This window comes from Rana temporaria, chromosome 1 (genome assembly GCF_905171775.1).
Source record: "Rana temporaria chromosome 1, aRanTem1.1, whole genome shotgun sequence".
NCBI lineage: Eukaryota > Metazoa > Chordata > Amphibia > Anura > Ranidae > Rana > Rana temporaria.
Genome location: NC_053489.1, coordinates 417,291,370 through 417,315,334, shown reverse-complemented (window position 1 = coordinate 417,315,334; position 23,965 = coordinate 417,291,370).

The following is a 23,965-nucleotide window of genomic DNA, read 5'->3' as shown; positions in this document are numbered from 1 at the left end:
GATCGTGTCCAACACTGTGACGTAAAACACTACGACGTTCTGAGAAAAATGAAGTTCAGGTTCTATTTTTCTTCACTGATGGAAAACAAACCGATGGGGCCCACACACGATCGGTTTCGTCCGATGAAAACGGTCCTCGGTCCGTTTTCATCAGACAAACCGATCATGTGTACAGGGCCTTAAGCCCCATACACACGATAGAATCCATCCGCGGATAAATCCGCGCAAATGGGTTTCAGCGGATATATTCTATGGTGTGTACACTCCAGCGGATCTGTTTCCGCGGATATTTATCCGTCGAATGGCTTTTCAGCAGATCGAATATTTGTTGAGATGTTAAACAAATCTATCCGCTGCGAATCTATCCGACGGATAGATCCGTTGGTTAGTACACATTATCCGCGGATAAGAACCACGCGCATGCTCAGACAAAATAAGGGGATGGGAGCACTCGTTCAGGTAAAACTCTCGTTTGTTTGTGATATGGCACATTCGTCATTTAAACTATATAGTGTGTCGTTTATTTCCTCTTGTTTTTTCCGCGTTCTCTTGCTAGACTAAACCCGTTCTCTTGCTGATGCCATCTATCCAGATGTTTGAACTTTATTTTTGCATCCACATGTGAATGTCTTTGTTTTTGTTTTCCAATTTATGTCCCCATTCTTTTTCTTTCCATTTTTTTACCCTTTTTTTTTGGTTTAGCAATTTATGTCCCCATTGTTTTTTCTTGCCCATTTTTTTACCCTTTTTTTTTTGGTTAGCAATTTATGTCCCCATTCTTTTTTCTTGCCCATTTTTTTTAACCTTTTTTTTTGGTTTAGCAATTTATGTCCCCATTCTTTTTCTTGACCATTTTTTACCCTTTTTTTTTGGTTTAGCAATTTATGTCCCCATTCTTTTTTCTTGCCCATTTTTTTACCCTTTTTTTTTGGTTTAGCAATTTATGTCCCCATTGTTTTTTCTTGCCCATTTTTTTACCCTTTTTTTTTGGTTTAGCAAATTATGTCCCCATTCTTTTTTCTTGACCATTTTTTTACCCTTTTTTTTTGGTTTAGCAAATTATGTCCCCATTGTTTTTTCTTGCCCATTTTCTTACCCTTTTTTTTTGGTTTAGCAATTTATGTCCCCATTCTTTTTTCTTGACCATTTTTTTACCCTTTTTTTTTTTGTTTAGCAAATTATGTCCCCATTCTTTTTTCTTGCCCATTTTTTATTGTTTCGTTTTGGTCAAGTTATGTCACCATTTTATGTAGGCGTGTGTTTTTCCTTTTTTGTTTTCCCAAGTTGGTACGCCAAATGTCCCCCCCCCCCCCCAAGGAGTTGGTGTCCTTTCTAAATGACACATATTATTTGCTAAAATGTTTCATGCCTAATCACCACAGTATTAAAACACAATAACAAGGTATTTCAGTAAATCAAATAACCATTTATTTGTCCATAAACAAAATTAAATACCAAGAAGGGCAGCACTTGCTGAGATAGCACATACATGCAGACTTGTGTTCCAGACTGCACAGGCAACATAGTCAAGGACAAAATGAATAACCTTGAGGACCGCATACCGAGAACTAAAAAAGAACAACAAAAACAAAAACCAGGAGCAGCAGCAAGTGAGCCAATGGAGCCCAGGCTGTGGTACTCCAAAAAACATGAAGTTTTTTGGGGGATCAAATGGAAGGCGGCAATCATCTTCTCCTGTTCCTTGGAACACTCCTTGCAGCAGATCTTCCACGGACCCGTCCACGGCCCCTTGCAGGTCGGGATGATGTGGCAGCAGGAGGAGTTAGCAGGTGTTGTGCAGGATAGGCCGGGTCACTCAGCTCAGTGTCATTGTCAGCCAGCCCTGGTGCAGCCATAAAAGCACCTGGTTCATGAGGTTCCTCGCACGCCTCTGACCGTCCTCCCCCGCTTGGGACAATTCATGGGCCACATAGGCACTGTAGGCCTCAGTGGGGTTGAGGGGGGCCCTCATTAAGGCGCTAGCTTCCCTAATCATTCGGAGGCTCTCATCCTCCACCTGCCTCCTGCGCCTCATTAGGCCAGTTTGCCTGACCCTGGGGGGAGGGAGTTGCCTGGTGGGGCTGACCGTGGGCCTGGGGCCCTCCTGGCTGGTGCTGGGCCTGGCCTCCTCCTCCTGGCTGACAATGACCCCTTCCTCCTGGCTGGCAGGCAGCTCAGCATCATTAGCCAATCTTTCCTGGTTGCTCCCTTCTTCCTGTGTAAAAAAAAGTGACATGTTTTAAAATTTGGCACAAGCAAATCACACACATTTTCATGCTCTAGACTGGTTTGTTTTATCTTACTTTAAACTTGAATAGACTCTCCTTCTGATCCCTGTACTTGGCATCCATCACCCCTATTTTTATGACCATGACTTTTCTAGTCCATTTTTTTTTTGGGATTACAATATCAACTCAATAAACAAACAAGAATTAGCAGGCCAAAAACATTTTTTTAAATACTCTACCTCATCAGAAGTGGAGAGTCGCAGATTTTCCTGCCTGCCAGCCAGCCCCTCACCGTCCTCCTCCTGGCTGTGGTGATCTGTGGAAGGTCTGCTGCGATGCTGTCTGGGAGGAAGGCTTGACATTGATTGCCGGCCCTCCATTTGATCCCCCAAAAACTCCATCTCCTGGTAGTACCACAGACTTGGCTCCGTGGACTGTCTTGCTGCTGCTCCTGATCTTTGCTCCCAAAGTTCTCTTCTTTTTGATCGGTATGCGGCCCTCAGGTTATTCATTTTGGTCTTCACCATGTTGCCTGTGCAGCCGGGAACCCATGTCTGCATATATCTAGCTATTTCAGCAAGTGCTGCCTTTCGTTGGTCCCGGTTTGAATAATTAGGATGTTTTGAATCCCAAAGTAGGGGCATTTCCCTAAACTTCTCTATGAGACGAGAAATTATCTCCTTTCCCACGATATTTTCCATTTGGGAGTTTTAGAATGTAAATTTATGATGAACACTGTTAAACCAAAAAAAAAAAAATTAAAAAATGCCCATCATTCACATTGAATTCATATGTGGCCCCAGATTGATCTTGTACTATGCAAACACAGTGTCTCCTGCAGCCAAAATGCTGGCCAGCTCTGCCCCATTGTTGTGACCCAAAATTAGTTCACATGCAGACCCTTTTTAAAATCATTTTGCTAAATACGTGTAATCTAGACCCATCCACAAATTTACAGATTGAGACCTTTCATGAAGGCAGTATTTAATGTGTACTTAGCCTGCCACTCATCATTCCGGAGATCTAAATACACTTCCTAATAACCTCTGGCCAACCAACACAGAACAATACTTGCATGATCACAATACACCTGGCAAAAACTAAAAATAGGTAGAGCATTCTTCACATCTAGATTTTAGTGATGTGTAAAAGCATTGTGAGAATTTAATTCAGTTTGGGGGACACAATAAACATACTAAGTTGCGTTAAAAGGCTGCAAACAACAGACAAAACCACAATCCCATGGCTCTCAAGTTTCTAGGCCTCTGCTGATCCCATGTTTCAAGTTTGTACCTTATCTCTAGCTCCTCGTGCAGCTCAATGAAATAATCTCCGCGTAAGCAACGTAATCACGTCGGTTCCCTTTTATAGACTCCGCGTGTGCGTGACACATCGTCACCATTGCCATGCCCCCTAATCAATGTTAATTCTCAAAATCTGGCGTTAACTGTGTTACTGCTGTCAAATGTTCTACTAATCTCCGCGTAAGCAACGTAATCACGTAGGTTCCCTTTAACAGACTCCGCGTGTGCGTGACACATCGTCACCATTGCCATGCCCCCTACTCAATGTTAATTCTGTAAATCTGGCGTTAACTGTGTTACTGCAGTCAAATGTTTTACTAATCTCCGCGTAAGCAACTGAGCAGAAACGGGCGCATAATCTCCGCGTAAGCAACGTAATCACGTCGGTTCCCTTTTATAGACTCCGCGTGTGCGTGACACATTGCCATGCCCCCTACTCAATGTTAATTCTGTAAATCTGGCGTTAACTGTGTTACTGCAGTCAAATGTTTTACTAATCTCCGCGTAAGCAACTGAGCAGAAACGGGCGCATAATCTCCGCGTAACCTACGTAATCACGTCTTATTCATTCTCTACACTCCGCGTATGTATGACCCGCCGCCCTGGTCCCCGCCCATGACGGGACATTTCCAGATTTCCACGCCCCTAATCTCTGTGGGGATGAAAGATGGCGATGACAGGCGAGCATGCACGGAGCTCTCAGGCCAGAAGTGAGGGGACAGAGGCAGGAACGTCCCGATCCCGGCCTAAACGTTATAAGGCAACTAATATGTCTTTTGACGAAATGGTGGAGCTGGTAGAGATTATGCGGAGGAAGGACTATGATGGGCAATATGGCCCATACAAGACCCCCAACCGCAGGAAGGGGAAAATTATGGAGAAGGTGGCACGTAAAATGCAGAGGATGTTTGGCATCGCAAGGTCCAAGGAGCAGCTACGGAAGCGGTGGTCCAACTTAAAGCTTCGTGAGCCACATCAACTCAAGAAAATCAAAAAAATACTCAAAAAAAGTAAGTTATTTTTTGGTTTGAGGGGTGGGGACAATTTTATTCTTTGAATGTTTGGTCAGGTACATTTCTACATCTGTATCCTTGGCCTGGTTGTACTTCTGAAAACCTGTTTAAATAATTGTATTTCTCAAAATCTCATTTGCTTGGCCAACGACTGTTAATAGGAAACCTTGTTCACATCAGGTTGCTTCTCAAAAATACGATGTTGGCCCAGGAACAACACACCTGGACATGCCTCTCTTGCCAAAAACATTGTTTGTAAACATTGTGGTAAAATTTATTAATCGAACAATTAAATCCAAGAATGGGAAATGCAAACAGTGCTACTAAGCAGGTGTTTTCATATCTGTAATCCATAGCACCTGTGTCTCCCCCAAAATATTACACGAAAATGTGGATGGTCTCAGCTCTAAATTAGAAGGGGGGGACATCCATGTGTGTCACTTTGCTAAAAATGGAATTAATCAGAGCTTGGCCTAGAAGTCATCCTAAAATATAGGTTTGGGGTGATAAGACAACTAAATATTTCAAAAAAAAGCCTCTAAACTTCTATGCAATGTGTGCGATTTATGCTCTACAATATCTGTGTGCTGATGAGTATATACCTTTTTTTTGGTTATTTTTTCTAGGGGAAAGAAGACGCCAGCAATTCGAGGAGGCAGAGAGGGCCAGACACGCCCGGGATATGCCATCTGGCCATGTGGAGGAGGAGGAAGGAATAGAGGAGGATGTTGAGGAGGAGGTGGAAGGAAGAGATGAGGATGTTGAGGAGGAGGTGGAAGGAAGAGATGAGGATGTTGAGGAGGAGGTGGAAGGAAGAGATGAGGATGTTGAGGAGGAGGTGGAAGGAAGAGAGGAGGATGTGGAGGAGGAGGAGGAAGGAAGAGAGGATGATGGCGTAATTTTAGATCTGGTAGTTGTTGAGGAGGAAGATGAAATTCAAGAAGAAGATTTTGATGATTTTGAAGATGGTGGATTGGTGGAAGAAGAAGAAGGAGGAGTTATTGAAGATGGAGAAGTGGTGGAGGAGGAAATCAACACGACATCAGGTCAGTGTCACCCCAGCTTGATAGGGCAAAACAGATGTAGATAGGGTTGCCACCTCATCCCTTTAATCCCGAACACATATGGATTACACATGTTCTGTGGCTAATGTAATGCAGATATGGCACCAGGTGAGTAAAATTACCACCTTTTAATCAGCCACAGAACCTGTGTAATTAATATGTGTTCTGGTTTAAAGTGATGAGGTGGCAACCCTAGATGTATCTCGGCCGGTCAAATGTCTAATTTTATATTTTTTACTAATTTTGTAGGGGATGAAGATGCTGTTCCCCATTTTTCTCGGGCAAGTGCGGGAATTATAATCCAGCAAGTAATGGAGTGCAGCAGCGAAATGGCAAATATGCGTCAACAGATGGTTCAGATGGAACAGAATGTGCGCAATATAATAGTCGACTGCTGTGCCGAGCTGGACACTATGCGGCAAAGAATGGTGGTTATAGAGCAAAACTATAAGAACATCATTGACATGATGGGCCGTGTCAAAGACTAAAACAACCCCCCCCGCCCATCCCCCAACCTGTTTTTATGTCTGACTCAGCAACACGCCAAAATTTGAAGATGCACACACAGTGTGTCAACATGTGCTATCTGCCATCACAGAATATAGAATATCTGTGCTTTGTGGGTACAACCCCCTCCTCGATTATAAAATATTTTTCGAGGAAAGGTTTGCTCCCACAAAACCCAGACATTGTTCACCCATGATGGCAGATAGCACATGTCGCCATTTTAAAGTCTTTTGGTGTGGTATAACTGACATTTGGCGAAAAGCACTGAATGTGTGCATCTTCAAATTTTGGCGTGTTCCGGTGTGACCTCACACCATGACTGTTTTTGGGAATGCAAAAGTGACACATTTGGGGTTGTATTTTTTGGGACATGTTTTCTATTTTATAGTTTAAAAATGGCTTCCATTCAACAAGCCAAAAAAAAAAAAAAAAGAGAAAAAAAAAAAATAAAAATAATGAAAAAAAAAAAAAAAAAAAAAAAAGATTGGTTAACACATCGATCCCAAAAATCAGATCAATCTTTTTAATTGATTTCCAAAAAACACAACACCAAAAAAAAATAAAAAAAAATAAAAATAAACCCAAAAAAATTGTTTTTAAATATTTCATAAAAAAAGAAAAATATATTATTTGGTGAACAAATATGTTTAAAAAATGTGATAAATATTTTAACACAAAATTACGCCAAAAAATATTGAAGAAATTGTTTTGAACCAAAAAAAAAAAATGGATACTTAATAAAAAAAAAAAAAAAAAAAAAATAAACGTGAAAAATAAAAATGTTGGCATGTTTAAGAGCAAAAAAAAATCCTTTTTGCAAAAAAACAGGAAAAAGCTGACAATAAAAAAAGTTGGTTTAAAAACATTACAAGGAGTGGCTTGATTATTTAAGATGCTGAATACCCAGTTTGGAGATGAGTGAATAATGTGCAATTGTGTTTATTTACTAAAACCTGAACCCTACATTTGGCACTAGAAGTGCACTATTTTTTGGGCTAACCAGGAAGACAGAAAAAAATACAAAAAGCAGTAATGACAAACAACTGTATAAAGTCCAATGGTCTAATTATTTATTATTTCTGTGAATATTCCTTTCTTTGGGGGGCCAAATTAGAAAGAAATATGATCTGGCATAGCAATGGCCCCCCGACCCATGAAGTACTCAACATATTTGTCGCGTACCTCACGAGCAGATTGGGTGCCAATGCCAGCGCGACCAGTGACCAGCCCAGGGAGAGGATCTGAGAGTAGTCTTGCCTCAGAAACGCTGTCGGATAGGTACGTCTGGGAATGCCTGCGTAAAAAGTTGTGCAAAATGCAGCAGGCAAATACAATGGTGTTCAATTTATATTCCGCCAAGTGTATCGATGTCAGGAACAGGCGGAACCGGTTGCTGAGGATCCCAAAGGCATTCTCGACTACCCTCCGAGCCCTGGACAACCGATAATTAAACACACTCCTCTCTGAGGTGAGGGTCCTCTGGGGAAAAGGCCGCATGAGGTGAGGACCAAGCCCGAAAGCCTCGTCCGCTAGGAACACAAACGGAAGTCCTTCCACATTGTCTTCATCTGGTGGCAGTGCCAGATCACCAGTTTGGAGACGATCGTAGAATTCAGTCCGTGAGAACACTCCCCCATCTGACATCCGGCCATTCTTCCCCACGTCCACATATAGAAACTCATACTGTGCCGACACCACCGCCATCAACACAATACTATGATAACCCTTGTAGTTAAAATAGTAGGACCCCGAGTGGCGTGGGGGCACAATGCGGACGTGTTTCCCATCTATTGCTCCACCGCAGTTAGGAAAATCCCACCGCTGGGCAAATTGGGAAGCCACAGACTGCCATTCCTGTGGGGTGGAGGGTAGCTGTGGGGACAAAAAAAAAATGAGATTTACTACTTTGGCACATAAACATTGCAAACATAATCGAAAATCCATCATTGTGCAACATCAACAACAGGATTCACATTTCACACAAGCATTGTGAAGTGATTTATTTTTTGTAAAAATATAGACCCACTTAATTATCAGACTCCACATCCCTCTGATGATAGAGCAAGAAACTATTTTGGGGGGGGGGAGGGGCAGAGCTACAATTGATTATCCAAAAAATAACCAACAATTTAGGCTAGGTGGGTTTGGGCCTAGGAAAGCATGCTGGACAGGTTTATGGTGGGTAAGGACAAAATATGCAGCTAGGCCCAAAACAAACATGTAAAGGTTAACAACATGCATGGGGAGAAAAGGGAACATCCCACACACAGCAGATTACAATCTCATGGTTATTAGGGAAGAAAAAAAAATGACTTTCTCACACATTTAAAAAAAAAAAATTGTGTTGTTCAAATTAGGGAACTTACCTTAATATACTCCTCCTGCAGAACATGTATGATGGCAGTACACGTCTCCGGTATGATGACCCCAAGTGACTGGGGAGAGATGCCTGTCGAGAACTTGAGGTCCTGCAGGCTCCTCCCAGTCGCCAGGTACCGCAACGTGGCAATAAGCCTCTGCTCGGCCGTGATGGCATCGCGCATCACAGTGTCCTGCCTCGTGATATAGGGGGACAGAAGATCCAGCAGACGGTTGAATACGGGGTCCGTCATGCGGAGAAAATTCCGAAAATCATCCGGATTATTCTCCTGGAGTTCCCTAAGCAGAGGCATATGAGAAAACTGGTCACGCTGGCGCAACCAATTCTTGGCCCAGAAACGCCTCCTCCCACTGTTCCTGGCCAAACAACTGGTTCGCTGAGCATGTCCATAAGCAATCCCATAACCAGCACCAATTCGCGAGAATCGACGCTGCTGCTCCATCATGGATTCAAACCGGCCGGCTGGTCAGTCAAGAACACACTCCAACAGAAAGCACTCGCAAATCCAGCACAACCTGCTAAGCCCGCACGACACACAGATACGAGCGCACAGTACGCGGAAACGTGCTGAAAGCCTGTGCCCGAATGCCAACTGCAAACCCGCAAGCAAACGCACTGAACCCGAGAATACCTACTGTCAAAACGCGGAGAATGAAAAGCACGAATCGGCTCTAACCAAACCTTCACTAGCACGCGGTCACACGGAACTAGCAAAAGCGGAACAGAGGGCGGCGCCGTTGACTTTGGTCTTCCTCTTTATAGTGACGTCTTACGTGGTTTACGTTGCATACGTTCTGGTTCGCGGAGATTTTTGGGCGCTAGTGTGTACGTTCCAGCGGATCAACAGATAAATCCGTCGATCCGCTGAAACCGATCCGCGGATAAATTTCAGCGGATGGATTCTATCGTGTGTATGGGGCCTTAGTGTTGTCAAGAGATAACAATCTGATGTCCAGCAACCAGGAAAAAATGTAATGTTTTATTCATTTTAATCATATATAGGATGTTTGGACATGTTTTTGGAGAAGATTTATAAAAAAAAGTAATGGCAGCTGCAGATTATGGGAGTCTCAATCCTTGGCCATAGAGAACACAGAGAAGTCCAAGGACTGACAAAATGTTTCTATTTTGTGTTTACTGGCAGGTTGAATCTCCACATAAACTTTTGTCTCGGAGGCTTTAGCCACAAACTGAACTCTTATGCCGTGTACACACGACCGTTATTCATGTCATGGAAAAAAACAAAGTTTTTCTCAACGTGATTCCTCTCAAGCCTGCCTTGCATGCACACGATTGTGATAAAAAATGCTCGAGCAAAGCGCGGTGACATACAACACGTACGACGGCACTATAAAAGGGAAGTTCCTATCGATTGGCGCCACCCTTTGGGCTGATTATGCTAATTTCCCATCTCATAACTTGCTTCTGAGCATGCACGTTTTTTACCCCTTGTTAAAGTGTACACATGACCGTTTTTCACGACTAGAAAAAATAGAGCAGGTTCTAAATTTTTAATGGCCATTTTTCTCGTCGAGGAAAATGCTCTGGAGCCTACACACGACCATTTTAAAAAAATTGCATTTTTCTCTCATGAAAAATGGTCATGTGTACGCAGCATTAGATCTGTTCACCTGCTCCAGTCCTCAATAGCGGTTCTTACTCTTGCCTATGTAAGTTATTTAATTCTGCAACTGAAGGAGAAAACAGATACCCTTCATTTGGTTCTGTCATTTCTACAATGGTGGAGATAAAGAAGAATATGTGGTGCAAATATTTCACCATTTGGGTCCTGGGTATGTTGCAATGACTGGAAGCCCATTGATGATGGCAAAACAAGTTCAATAGGTTCAGTTCACAAAGCTATTTTTCTCATGCTTGACTATTTTCTTGATACTTATATTGTTTAAACTCTAAAGGATTAATTCACAAAGGTGAAAACCATTGCACCCTTACAAATTCATCAGGATTCCACACAGATAATACAGTTACAATTTATTTTAACATTGAATACATTTTTTTTTTTTTTTAAAGCAATAATCTTTAGTGTGTTAGGTTAGAATAATCTTTTCATAGTCAATCAAACTACAAAATGACTATAAAGGGTACATCACAACACTTTAATCTACCAGTTCAGGTTGTAAATGTTTAAATCCTCTAAGGTAGCAAACAACCTTGTCTATCCAGATTGCTTTAATTGAGTCTTAATTAGCTTACCTGTAGACACCACCTGGAACATTGCTTGAGCAAGTGCTACCTTAAAAATCTGGCAAGTTTGCGGCCTTTGAGAACTGAGCTTACAGATCACAGCTATACAGCTGACTGAGGGAAACCTTTCCCTCCTGTCATGCATCTATGAGCCCAAAGTGGTGAGTTGGGAATCATGCATACTGAATACTCAAGCAGACTTTAATGCACACTGCAATTTAATCTGAAGGACGTTGTTTAGTATATTCTCTACATATTTTACATGTTCCACGTCTGCCAGTCCCATCGTTTCCAACATGTGGCTTTTCTTACTGGTTCTCAATTATTCCTTTTTAATAAATAATTAAATTATCTTTGGTAATTTAGCTGTGCCTTCTTTTAAATTGCATTGTATAAACAGCACTGTCTAATATTAGATGTTAAGCCAGCTTTTCTCAAACAGGGCACTGCCTGGATTTTTCAACAGTGATATGGCAAAAGTCAACATGGAATCTGGTGGATCAAGACTGCCACAGGTTATTATTAGTTTTACATATAGGTAGATTCAGTAAGAGTTAGGCCGGCTTATCAGTAGATAAGCCGACCTAACTCAGAATCTACGCCGACTTATGTTTAAGTGTATGCTCAAACAGAGATACGCTTAAACATATCTAAGATACGACGGCTTGCGCCGTCCTATCTTAGGTTGCAATATTTTGGATGGCCGTTAGGTGGCGCTTCCATTGCGGTCGGCGTAGAATATGTAAATTAGTAGATACGCCGATACACGAAAGTACGCCCGGCCGCCACAGTACATTTACGCCGTTTCCGTAAGCCATTATCAGGCCTAAAGTTATTCCATCTATTAGATGGAATAGCAATGTTAAAGTATGGCCGCCGTTCCCGCTTCGAGATTTGACATTTTTACGTCGTTTGCGTAAGTCGTCCGCGAATAGCGATTTACGTCGTTTACGTCCACGTCAAAATCAATAGGCCGTGCGGCGTACTTAGCCGCAATGCACACTGGGAAATGTAGGCGCCCGGCGCATGCGCAGTAAAAGAAAAAAATGTCAAAAACTTAAGGTCAAGCCTTATTAACATAAAACACGCCCCCTTACACACATTTGAATTTGGCGCCCTTACGCCCGCCCGCTTTAGGCTACGCCGCCGTAACATAGCAGGCAAGTACATTGTGAATCATGTACTTGCCTAGCTAACTTACGGCGGCGTAGCCTAAACACGCTAAGCTACGCCGCCACAAGTTTAGACATCTGTACGTGAATCTACCTAATTGAATCTAGTGAGTGCTCCACTGTAGGCGGAATCCTCCGACTCCAGGGGTTGGCTCCCAATGGGCGTTAGCTGTTCTATAAACTCCAAAAACAAACTTCCAAAGAAGAAGGAAGCTGATTGCCACTTTTAAACAGTAAGTGGCTTCAACTCTTCTTTGAATGTTTGTTTGTGGAGTCACAGGGGCAGATCCACAGAGATCTGCACCCGCGCAGCCTATCAGAGATACGCTACCCGCCGTGACTTACTTGTCCTCGGTTCGAATCCCGAAAGAATTTGCGCCGTAAGTTACTAACTATACGCCGGAAAAAGCCGACTAGAGACTACGTAAGAGAATGCGACGGCCGCGCGTACGTTCGTGGATCGTCGGAAATAGCTAATTTGCATACTCGATGCGGAAAACGACGAGAACTCCACCCAGCGGATGCCGAAGTATTGCATCTAAGATCCGAAGGCGTACGAAGCCATATGCCTGTCGGATCTAACCCAGATGCCGTCGTATCTTGGTTTGAGCATTCAAACCAAAGATACAACGCGGGAAATTTGAAAGTTCGCCGGCGTATCAGTAGATACGTCGGCGTACTCGCTCTGTGGATCTGCCCCACAGTTTTTTTCTTTATAAGAAGCATGTTGTGCAGATGCACATCATCCTTGTTTGCCCCTCCCCTGATCCTTTCCATCAGCATTGGGGTCATGTTAGCTGCATAAGGAAGAAGAAAAATGTTGGAATATAGTCAGTACCACAGTGTGCATTATTGCTCTGTAAAAATAAATCACCTCTAGTGTTGGGTGTCCTATGAGTCTGGATGCTACTGCATTATGTAAACTTTTAGTTTAATTTTTTTAAATTTTGAATAGGGTGCCTCAAGATAGTACATAATTTTAAAGAATGTCTTGATTAAAAAAAACATTGCGCAACACGGGTTTAAACAGTATAATATCAATCTGAAAATCAGCACTAAAAAGTCAATATCCCTATAAATGTCCTCTTTGGATCCAATAAGCACAATATATGATTTCAAGGCATGCACACATGGAGTTTAATATACTACATTATACAGTATAGTGTCCTCTAATTTTTTTTTCTCATTTAGGCTGGGTTCACACCTATGCGAATTGCGGTCTGCATTGGAAAAGGGTCCTGTGTGCCTTTGGGTCAGTTTCGGGTGCGAATTAAAAATTCTGACCTGATTCACATCTAAATCAGTGTACAGGTACGCACCGGACCTCCTCCTGGGACCGCGGCCGCATCAGTGTGAACCCAGCCTCATTTTTAAGATCCTTTTTCTTCCAAACCAGGAAAAGGTGGCTCTTATCTTACTGTAAAATTACAAGAAAAGGCTGGAATGTTAAAGTGAATACATTTCCCTATGACGGGTCATCTTTACACCCATATACATAATAAAGTTCGCTACTCAAAACATTGTTGTAAAATACAGAGAGACCGATGGGGATGTAATATTAGGAGTCTCTGACTTTGCAAGATTTATTTTAAAGTTAGAGAGATTACCATATAATTCTAAGGCATGAAATAGATTTAGGAGCGACGTTTCGGGGTTAGAGATAAAAAAAAAGAATAGATCACCAATAGTCCCTGGATGTTTGGATTTGTGCAAATGATGCATAGCAAATGTTCTAACGTTAAAATAACTATCAAGGTGGGTACTCTTGTCTCATTTCATTGCTATGGTTAAAGCAATCCAAGGAGAATTGTTAACTCTGGCCTCAGCAGAAGGACACAAGAAGCATCCAGTCACAGGGACACACTCAGACCTATATATTGTATAGTGTTGAAGTAACCACTAGAGTGAAAAAACAGCGCTTGCTAATATATTACCAAATACATTGATTAACAATAAAATATGTAACAATAAAAGTGCATTAACTTAAATTATGTGCATTACATGTGGAAAAAAACAATCCAGGAAAAATCTAAACAATAAAATAATAATCTCCGTGATCAGAGTATATGAAATCCAGTGTAAACAGTTTGGAAAGTTCTCTCAGGTGCTGATCGGCTGATAATGGTGTAAACAGCATACACGATTGTTTTTCAATGGGACACCAAAAAGGGGGCGTTGTTGACCCTCTTTGCCATATAGCAAGAGGAGTCAAATTAAGCTTACTGGTCTCCTTTCCGCAGTCACGGAGAACAGATTGGTCACGTCACGTACTGTACACCTACCTTCTATTCACTACCTAAAGTCAATAAAAATCTTACTAAACCACCCAGTAGACCCATAATTTCTGGATGCAGTAGTTTATTGACAAATGTCAGCATTTTTATTGATGCGCACCTACGTCCTTATGTTCTATTCTTGCCCTCCTATTTGAAGGATACTATCCATCTCTTACAGACCATCGATGAGATCCATCTTTTCCCCATGAGTGTGGTTGGTAGCTGTCGATTTTGAAGCAACACAACAGGGGCATCTTGGTGGTCAAATCTTTATTACAAGAAATTAATACCACTCAAAAAACTCGATTCCCACTACCTCCAGGTGCAGGGATTGGCGAAGGGGACTTCCTGTACCCCATTGTACGCTAACCTGTACCTGGAGCGGGGGTGTAGGAGTGCCAAATTATGAGTCATGAGGCTCTCTCTATGTACCTGTGCCACATTCTTTCGTGGAACAGGTAAATACAGCAGACGATATCCTCATACTCTGGGATGGATCTAGGGAATTACTCAGTGCATTATTCAAACATTTAATATAAATTATTTAGACTTGTCATTTACTATGACACGTAGTCAGGAAATCATTTATTTTCTTGATGTTGAGATATTTATCAAGACAGACACGACACTGGGAACCACCCTCTTTTGGAAACCTACAGCTAGTGACACTATTTTAAGGCCCCGTACACACGATAGAATCCATCCGCAGATAAATCCCAGCAAATGGGTTTCTGCGGATAGATCCTATGGTGTGTACACGCCAGCGGATCTGTTTCCGCGGAGAAATCTCCTCTGGGATGGATTCCAGCAGATCGGATATTTGTTGTGCTGCACAACATATCCATCTGCTGGAATCCATTCCAACGGATGGATCCGCTCGTCTGTACAGACTTACCGGATCCATTCGTCCAAAGGGATTCCCCGCACGCGTCGTAATGATTTGACGCATGCGTGGAATTCCTTATATGACAGCGTCGCGCCCGTCGCCGCGTCATAATCGCGGCGACGGCGCGACACGTCATCGGCAGAGGATTTCCGCGCGGATTTCAATGCGATGGTGTGTACACTCCATCCCATCGAAATCAGCGGAAATCTTTGAGAGGATTTATCCGTGGAAACGGTCCGCTGGACCGTATCTGCGGATAAATCCTCTCGTGTGTATGGGGCCTATGAGTACACCTGGATTCACTAAATAGCAGCAATGATATGTACAGTTTAACCCACATGTCAATGGTGCAAAATTCTGGCATTAGGATTTGTTTTACCCTCTGTCATTAAGGGGTTAAGAAAAAAGGTGTTAGGTACTGTTAGATTGGTGGATGTGCCCTTAGCAGATCAGATAGTAGAAGTTTATGCTGAATAGGGGATTTGGATCTTTCTGTAATGCCCTGTACACACAATCTGAAATTCCGACAGCAAAAGTCCGTTGTGAGCTTTTGAACGTAAATTCAGACCGTGTGTATGCTCCATCGGACTTTTGCTGATGGAATTTCTGCCAACAAAAGATTGAGAGCTGGTTCTCAAATTTTCAGACAGAAAAAATTCCTATCGGAAAATCTGATCGTCTGTAGCAATTCCGACACGTAAAATTCTGACACATGGAGGGCGTGGTCTGGTCATGTCCGAGTGAAGTCGCAACTTCTTGGAGCTCCCGGCCCGGACCGTCCCTTACCGGCTAAACCCCTGACAAAAATCGTCATGCACTCAGCCAAAAAACGCAGAGAAAGAACAGGAACCAAGGTGACCCGTTCCAGTGAAGCAAACGGCAAAATTCACAGACATTTTAAGCTACAACAGCGTTCCTCCCTCGGGACCAGAGCAACTGTACCACGAGACCTGCCACGCGGTGACCCGGAGGAGACCCTAGATCACAGTGATTGGGACTCGGTCCCAAATACCCCGGCCTCCCCAGTTACATACCGGTACGTTCTGAAAACACACCATCGGCTATGGCGGCGTCCGCTCAGTACCCTGACAGTCCGCAGATGGACGCTGAAATCCGGGCGATGCTGCAGGCCCTTCCCACGAGGTCCGACATCGAGACACTCATCCTCCGGCTGGAGGAAACCCATAGACGAGACTTCCAGGAGGTCAGGGCGGATGTCTCAGCCCTGACGGACAGAGTGTCTACAGGGGAATCCTCTTTTGCAGCGCTAGGACTCCGGGTGGCAGAGCTGGAGAGGACCAGCGAACAGCATCAGGACAACGCCATTGCCCTCCAGTTACACCTGGAAAATGTTGAGGACCGGAGCCGCCGCAACAACCTGCAGCTCCGAGGCATCCCGGAATCAGTGGAGGCGGCTCAACTGGGGCAAGCGGTACAAGGTTTGTTCTGCGCGGTTCTGGAAGACCCGGAGGGAGAGGTGGAGGTGGACAGGGCACACAGAGCATTGGGCCCCAGGTTGGCAGACCCAGAGAGGCCCCGCAATGTGGTGTGCAGGCTTCTACGCTACTCGCAAGAAGACAATATCCTCCGCAGGGCATGGGAGCAAGGAGAAGTACTTCTGGAAGAAGCTTCAGTGAAAATACTGCCCGACCTTTCCGGTGCAACGCTGCGACGTAGGGCAATGCTGAGACCCCTTCTAGACCTGGCGCGGCAAGGAGGATACACCTACAGGTGGGGATACCCGCTGGCGGTGACGTTCCGGAAAGATGGCAGAGCCTTCACCCTGCAGACGCGAGCGGATCTACCCGCCCTCTTTCATTTTCTTGAAGATGAGCGAATCCCAGTACCAGATTGGCTACAACTGCTCCCGCGGCCCGCTGGCAGATCGGGGCCCTCCACATATCGCGTCTCGGCACATCCTCGTCATCAGAGAGGCAGAAGAAGTCTCGGTGCGCCGTCGGGTGAGGACCACCGTAAGTAGGCCGTAGGCCGCAGTTTTCCTGAGTTCTGTGCCACCCCCGCACTGCCCTGTGTTTGATGTTGCCCACACCTGTCCCAAAGCAGACCCTTTCCACTGAGACGGCTGAGAGATGAGTCACTGGGGGGCTGATGATGCTAAAGCCCTGATTGGTCCCTCCCCTCCTCGATTTTTGGTTGTTTTTTTTTCTTTTTATTATGATTTTTGTTCGATAATTGTGCCTGTGACCCCCCTGCACGAATACTTTATGACATTCGGGACTGCCTTGACTCGAGGAACTTTGATGTATACCCCCGGTCCCGGGGAATGGAGGCCGCCTTTGACCATCTGGAGTTGGTGGGGGGAGAGTGCGGGCCTACGTATCCTGAAAGCTGTCCACGCAGCGGGGAGGATGTGGGATGATGGGGCGGGAGTTGCCGTTGCCAACAGAAGTGGACCCCGCCTGCTAGGAACCAACGACAGGTGGATTACTTTGGGATGGGGGCATTTGAGTATGTGTTGTGGGGTAGTGGCAGGAAAATCTAGCCAATTTAACTGTTAGCGCCGCATGTTTATTTTATTTTATGGTACAGTTGGTAAGTTATGCCTGCCTTGTCTGAACCAAACATGAGGTGCCTGTTTGTACTGTTAGCCCTGTCTCATCTGTTTTGTCCGTTGTACCTGTTATTTTATTTTCTGATATTCTTTCTGTTTAAAAATTGCTAACCTGTTTGCCGATTACTGATGCATTAATGTATATGGCCGGTGGGGGGTGGGCAGCCCCGGGGGCTCGCTTCCCGGCTCTGTTCACCCTACTACCCACTTAGGACCGCGCTCAACTCCCGGTGTGCCACTGGGGAGCGCTTCTGCTATAGTTAGCCAATTTAGTTCTCTCTTAGACAGCCACACGTCCTAGTGTTGGCTTCCTAATCTCACTCTTCCTTCTCCGGGTTCGCTTACCCGTCTCCACTGCTCTCTTCCTAGTCAGTCCCCCCCTGCCCTCCCCCCTCTTTCTTTTCGCCTGATTATTCCCTCCCACCCCGCCCCCCCTATAACTGCGAACATGGATACGCTAAACATAGTGTCTCTGAATATGAAAGGGCTAAACATGCCCGAAAAAAGGAGGATGTTGCTGCATGATTTGCACCGTATGAAAGCGGATGTTGTCTTCAAGAGACGCATTTCAGGGACAACAGTGTGCCTATATTGAAGAACCGATTCTACGGTATATCATTCAACTTATGCAAGGGCAAAATCTAGAGGAGTTTCCATCCTGGTCTCCGGGAGGGTACCGTGGTCATACGAAGACACTCATTTGGATGGGGAGGGACGACACCTGTTCCTGCGGGGGCGGGTTGGCGCGGAGCAGGTCACATTTGCAAACCTCTACGCTCCTAACGACCATCAGGATAGATGGCTGAAACGCGCGATGGAACGGCTCACATGTTTTGCGACGGGTCAGTTGATTGTGGGGGGTGACCTGAACGTGGCCCTGAATCCGACGGAGGATACCTCAGTTGGCTCCTCCTCGGTTTCACGGGAGACCCGCAGGAGCATTTCTACATCATTACACTCCGCATAATTGATTGATGTATGGCGGCTCTTCCACCCGGGAGAAAAGGACTACTCGTTCTTCTCCAAGCCCCACCAGTCCTATTCCAGGATTGATTATTTTTTGATCCCTCACAGACACCTTCATGCAGTCAAGGGGTCTACAATCGGCTCGATTACGTGGTCAGACCACGTCCCCATTACACTACAATATGATATCTCCGAGACCCGGGGTTCACAGAGGCGCCCATGGAGACTGAATGAGAGCTTGCTGCATGATACAAAGGCTATGGCAGAGGTAGTGACAGAACTTGGACATTATTTCGTAACTAACAGCACGGCTGACTGCAGCCCAGCCACGGTTTGGGAGGCACATAAAGCGGGATACTCATTAAACACGGAGCTAGGCTAAAGCGATTGAGGACGGAACAACTGTCAGCCCTTCTTCTTAAATTACAAGAACTGGAGGCGCAGCACAAGCAGACGCCTACAGGTCGTCTGGGTGCGGAATTGGATGTGGTACGCATGCAGGTCACTGACCTGTTACAATATAAAGCCAAGGCGGCCCTTCAGATTTGTAGGCGGAAAGTTTACGAATCGGGGAACAAATGTGGGAGAATGCTGGCCCAGGCCCTCCGTACACAGTCCTCGGCGTCCTATATACCGCACATTCTCGCACCCGGGGGACACAAAAAAACGCTGCCTCACCAGATATTACAGGAATTTAAATACTTTTACCAGGCTCTGTACAATCTACCCCCCTCAACTGACAGCCCGACCTGACAGCAGCCTACCTGTCCTTCTCTCTCATGCCAACGCTGCCGGCAGAGGCCAGTACCCTGTTGGAGGCGCCTATTACACTCTCAGAACTTCAGATAGCTCTGAAAACCACCAAAACCACCAAATCAGGCAAAGCCCCAGACCCGGACGGACTGACAGTGACCTACTATAGGACCCATCTCTGGGCGACCGTTTGGTGACCCTATTTAACACCCTGGGCACGGGCAAATCCCTGCACGACTCCACATTATTAGCACAAATAGCAGTGATTTATAAAGACGGGAAGGACCCGGGCCAGTGTGGGAGCTACCGCCCGATCTCTCTGCTAAACGTTGACCTGAAATTATACACCAAAATTATCGCCACCAGACTACAACATTACCTACCGGACCTGATCCACCTGGACCAGGTGGGGTTTGTGCCGACAAGGGTAGCCAGGGACAACACCACCAAAGTCCTAAATTTACTGCACGTGGTCAGTGCCTCCAGGACGCCATGTGTATTTGTGGGTACGGATGCCGAGAAGGCATTCGACCGGGTGAACTGGCAATTTATGTTCTCTACTTTGAAACATATAAGCCTGGGCGAAAAGATGATAAACTGGATCTTGGTGGTATACTCGAACCCGGCAGCGAGAGTCAGGGCAAACGGAGTGCACTCGGACCCATTCACTATTACTAACGGGACCAGACAGGGCTGCCCCTTATCACCCCTGCTATTTGCACTTTCACTTGAACCCTTCCTAAGTCACATCCGACTGAACCCGAACATCTCAGGCGTAAAATTACGTGGGGTGGAATATAAGGTGTCGGCTTACGCCAAAGATATGTTGTTCTTATTGACAAAACTGACTTAGTCCCTGCCCAATCTAATGACAGAACTTGAGAGATACGGGAAGCTATCAAATTTAAAAATTAATTTTAGCAAGTCCGTGGCGATGGGCATAGAACTACCACCGCAACAAATCTCCCACTTACAGGCTAGCTTTCATTTGAAGTGGACTGACACGGCGCTGACATATCTGGGAACACGCATCCCACCAAAACTCTCCCAACTTTACAAACTTAATTTTCCTCCCCTCCTCAGGTCCGTCCAGACAATGTTGACTAGTTGGTCGACAGGGATGCATTCGTGTTTCGGGTGGTGCAACATACTAAAAATTACGATTCTGCCCAAGTTCCTGTATCTCCTACAGGCCCTACCTGTACATATTCTAGCGGAGTACTTTAGGCAGGTCAGTTCAGCGTTTAGAACATTCCTTTGGGCAGGGAAACGCCCTAGGATGCATAGGGCGGTAATCTCTATGCCCAAACGATATGGGGGCATTGCGATGCCGGACATCTGCGTCTACTACCAGGCGACTCAGTTGGGCCAACTGATCGACTGGTGTCGCCATGGAGGCACTAAGCTCTGGCCAGGATTGGAACAGGCTCAGCGTGACACCCCCCTTCTGCGTGCCCCTTGGTGTCACGCAGCTATACAGCAAGATGTTAAACGACACCCGTTAATAGGGAACACTATCAAAGTATGCTCGGGATTGCTTACATGGGCGGCTTTGAGCTCTCAAACTTTGCCGCTACTCCCCGTGCTGGGCAACCCGCTGTTTGAGCCGGAAATGCGTGATGGGAGGTTCCGTGTGCTGAGAGATTCGGGCCTCCTCCAGGCATCCCACTTCGGATGGGCGTGGAGGTGGAAGACACGCGCGGAACTTATGGCCCCAGGGGGCAGCTACTGCCTAGACTTTTTGAGAGCAGAGCAACTTGGCCACTTCCTGAGTACCATGCCACCTCCTCCGGTGGCAAGTCAGCCTCTTACGGCGCTGGAGGAATGGTGCTCTGGAACGGGAGTACTGCCCCATGCGTTGTCCCTTGCACACGACCTACTAATTTCCCCAAACAGAGATTATCAGTCCCCCAGTCTTTCTCGGTGGGAACGGGTTCTAAACTGCACATTCACCACCCTGAAAAAGCAACAGATTCTAGCACTCGCTCATAAATCATCCATTTGTACCAAAATACAGCAGACCAACTATAAAATCCTCACTGGTTGGTATAGGACCCCAGCTTTACTTCATAAACTCTTCCCGGCAACGTCAGACCAGTGCTGGCGTTGCCAAAAGGAGAGAGGCACACTGCTGCACATTTTTTGGACATGCCCTCGCAGCCGGAATTTCTGGAGCGAGGTCAGGCGGATCATACAGAAGTTCACAGATAGACAGGTCCCTGATGAACCGGAAAACTTCCTCCTCCATGCCACTGACACCCCCCTGCGCATTTACAGATGATCGGTCATTCGCCACTTGCTGCTCCGCTGGAAGTCGCTGCACCCGCCGACCGTTACCATGTGGCTGAATAAGGTAGATGAAATCAATACAATGGAGGACCTCGTCCTCACGAGCCAAAATAGGCAGGAAACGTTCACCAAAATGTGGCGACTTTGGAATATGTTTTCCTACTCCAATGAGGGCCTTGCCCTTAGAGGCAGTGACGCCCCTATCTGAGCTGATTGATTTTCCCTGCCAGAATCCTCCGGATCGGACATGGACGGCGGGTTGGTGTGCTGAGTGCCCCCCGGTCCGAACAGTAGACGTGGTACCCATGTTCGTGGTTCCCACCCCCCCCCCCCTCTTCTACTCCATTCCTATTTTTTTCTCTCTCTCTCTCTCTCTTACTCTCTCCTTACTCTCTGTTTATAACTCCTCTGTCTATAACTCTTCCGGTTCTACTAGAACCTTTCTGCTCTTTGACTCTTGGTAACTCCTATGCTGCTGTTCTGTACGGTAGTATGGGGGAAAAAAATTGGGGGACTGGTCCCACGGGGCCATACCAACCCGACCAGAACTAATTGTACTATGTTAGATATGTGTATACGAAAGAAGGGATCAGCAGGGGATATAATGATAATCTGAGGCGTACAGCAGTGCCCCGTGCAGAGTCGAACTGAATGTGCCTGATTGATGCACAAACGTACAGACATACTATGTAATAGTTTGTCTATCCAGATGGATCGCAAGATGTCTACTAAGTTGTATGATATCCCTTACGTGTATGTCTCAATGTTTTTTCTCTGACAATGATTGTACTATCGTGTTGGTCCGTGTGGTCCCGTTTCCCTGTTTATAAATAAATACATTTAACAAAAAAAATTCCGACACATGCTCGGAATCAATTCAAAGCATTGAACTTCATTTTCTCAGCTCGTCGTAGTGTTGTAAATCACCGCTTTCTTGACGGTTGAAAGTTCAGAGAACTTTGATGTGACCGTGTGTATGCAAGACAAGCTTGAGCAGAATTCCGTCGGAAAAAACATCCAAGATTTTTCAGACAGAAAATCCAATCATGTATATGGGGCATAAGGAGTGGGTGGGCATTGACGGTAAAACGCTGCTAGTTTTAGTGGCGCTTTACCATAATTTTTAGTGGCGCTATTAGGCTGCTAGTGGGGCTGTTTTAACCCTGCTTGCGGCTGATGAAGGGTTTAATACCGCCTGTGTAGCGCCGTCCTTGCAGGCTCTTTGCCAGCATTGCCCATTCATTTCAATGGGCAGGAGTGGTGTATACACCACTCCCGCACCGCCCCAAAGATGCTGCCAGCGCATCGCCTCAGTGTGAAAGCACTCATGCTTTCACACTAAGACTGCAGGGGAGGTGTAGCCCAAAAGCGCTTGAAAAACACCCCAGTGTGAAAGGAGTCTAAAAGTAACCATATATCCTGTGGGATTGTCTTGTTTTTCTAATTTTAAAGCGTATTTAAACGATCACCTTGTAAAACAACCCATTCAGTTTAAAATAGAAATGAAAGGCAACACATGTGTGTATAGATATAAAAAAAACATTATAAACACTTTTTTCCCTTTTTCATAAGTGATCGCATTCTCTTTGTTCTCGGCTTTATAAGAACTGGGGAGGAGAAACAACAGGACACTGATTTTCCTAGTGAATGGCTGTTCAGGGAGAGTTGTGTCAGGACAAGTCTAAGGCCTTGTACACACGACTGAGTTTCTCGGCAAAAACCAGCAAGAAACTTGCTGTTTTTTTTTTTTTTGCCGAGGAAACCGGTCGTGTGTACACTTTTCGACGAGGAAACTGTCGAGGATCTCGTCGAGCCAAAAAGAGAGCATGTCTTTTTTCCTCGACGGGAATGGGGAAATTTGGCTCGCCGAGATCCTCGACAGCCTAACAAGGAACTTGACGAGCAAAACGATGTGTCCTGCCCGTCGAGTTTCTCGGTCATGTGTACGAGGCTTCATGTTTGAGAACTGACCACAATGTGTTCTCCTGCTTAGTGTGGCCAGTTTTTAACAGGAAAGCAGAGGGACTGGAAAGAACAACAGGGATTTCACACAAAGGAAGCAATACAAACAGAAAAGAAAACTTTTTCATAAAAGTACATGGTACAACAGGAACATATTAGGAATATGAAATGTTGGCTTTACATACTCTTCAAGCAAATGTTGAATCAAATCATCTTTTTATTTATTTTATATACAAACAACAAAAACAACATACAGCCCGTACTGAGGCTGCGTACACACGGTCGTTCAAAACCGATGGAAACGGACTGAAGGACCGTTTCATCGGTCCAAACCGATGGTGTGTGGGCCCCATCGGTCAGTTATCCTTCGGTCAAAAAGAACTTGCTT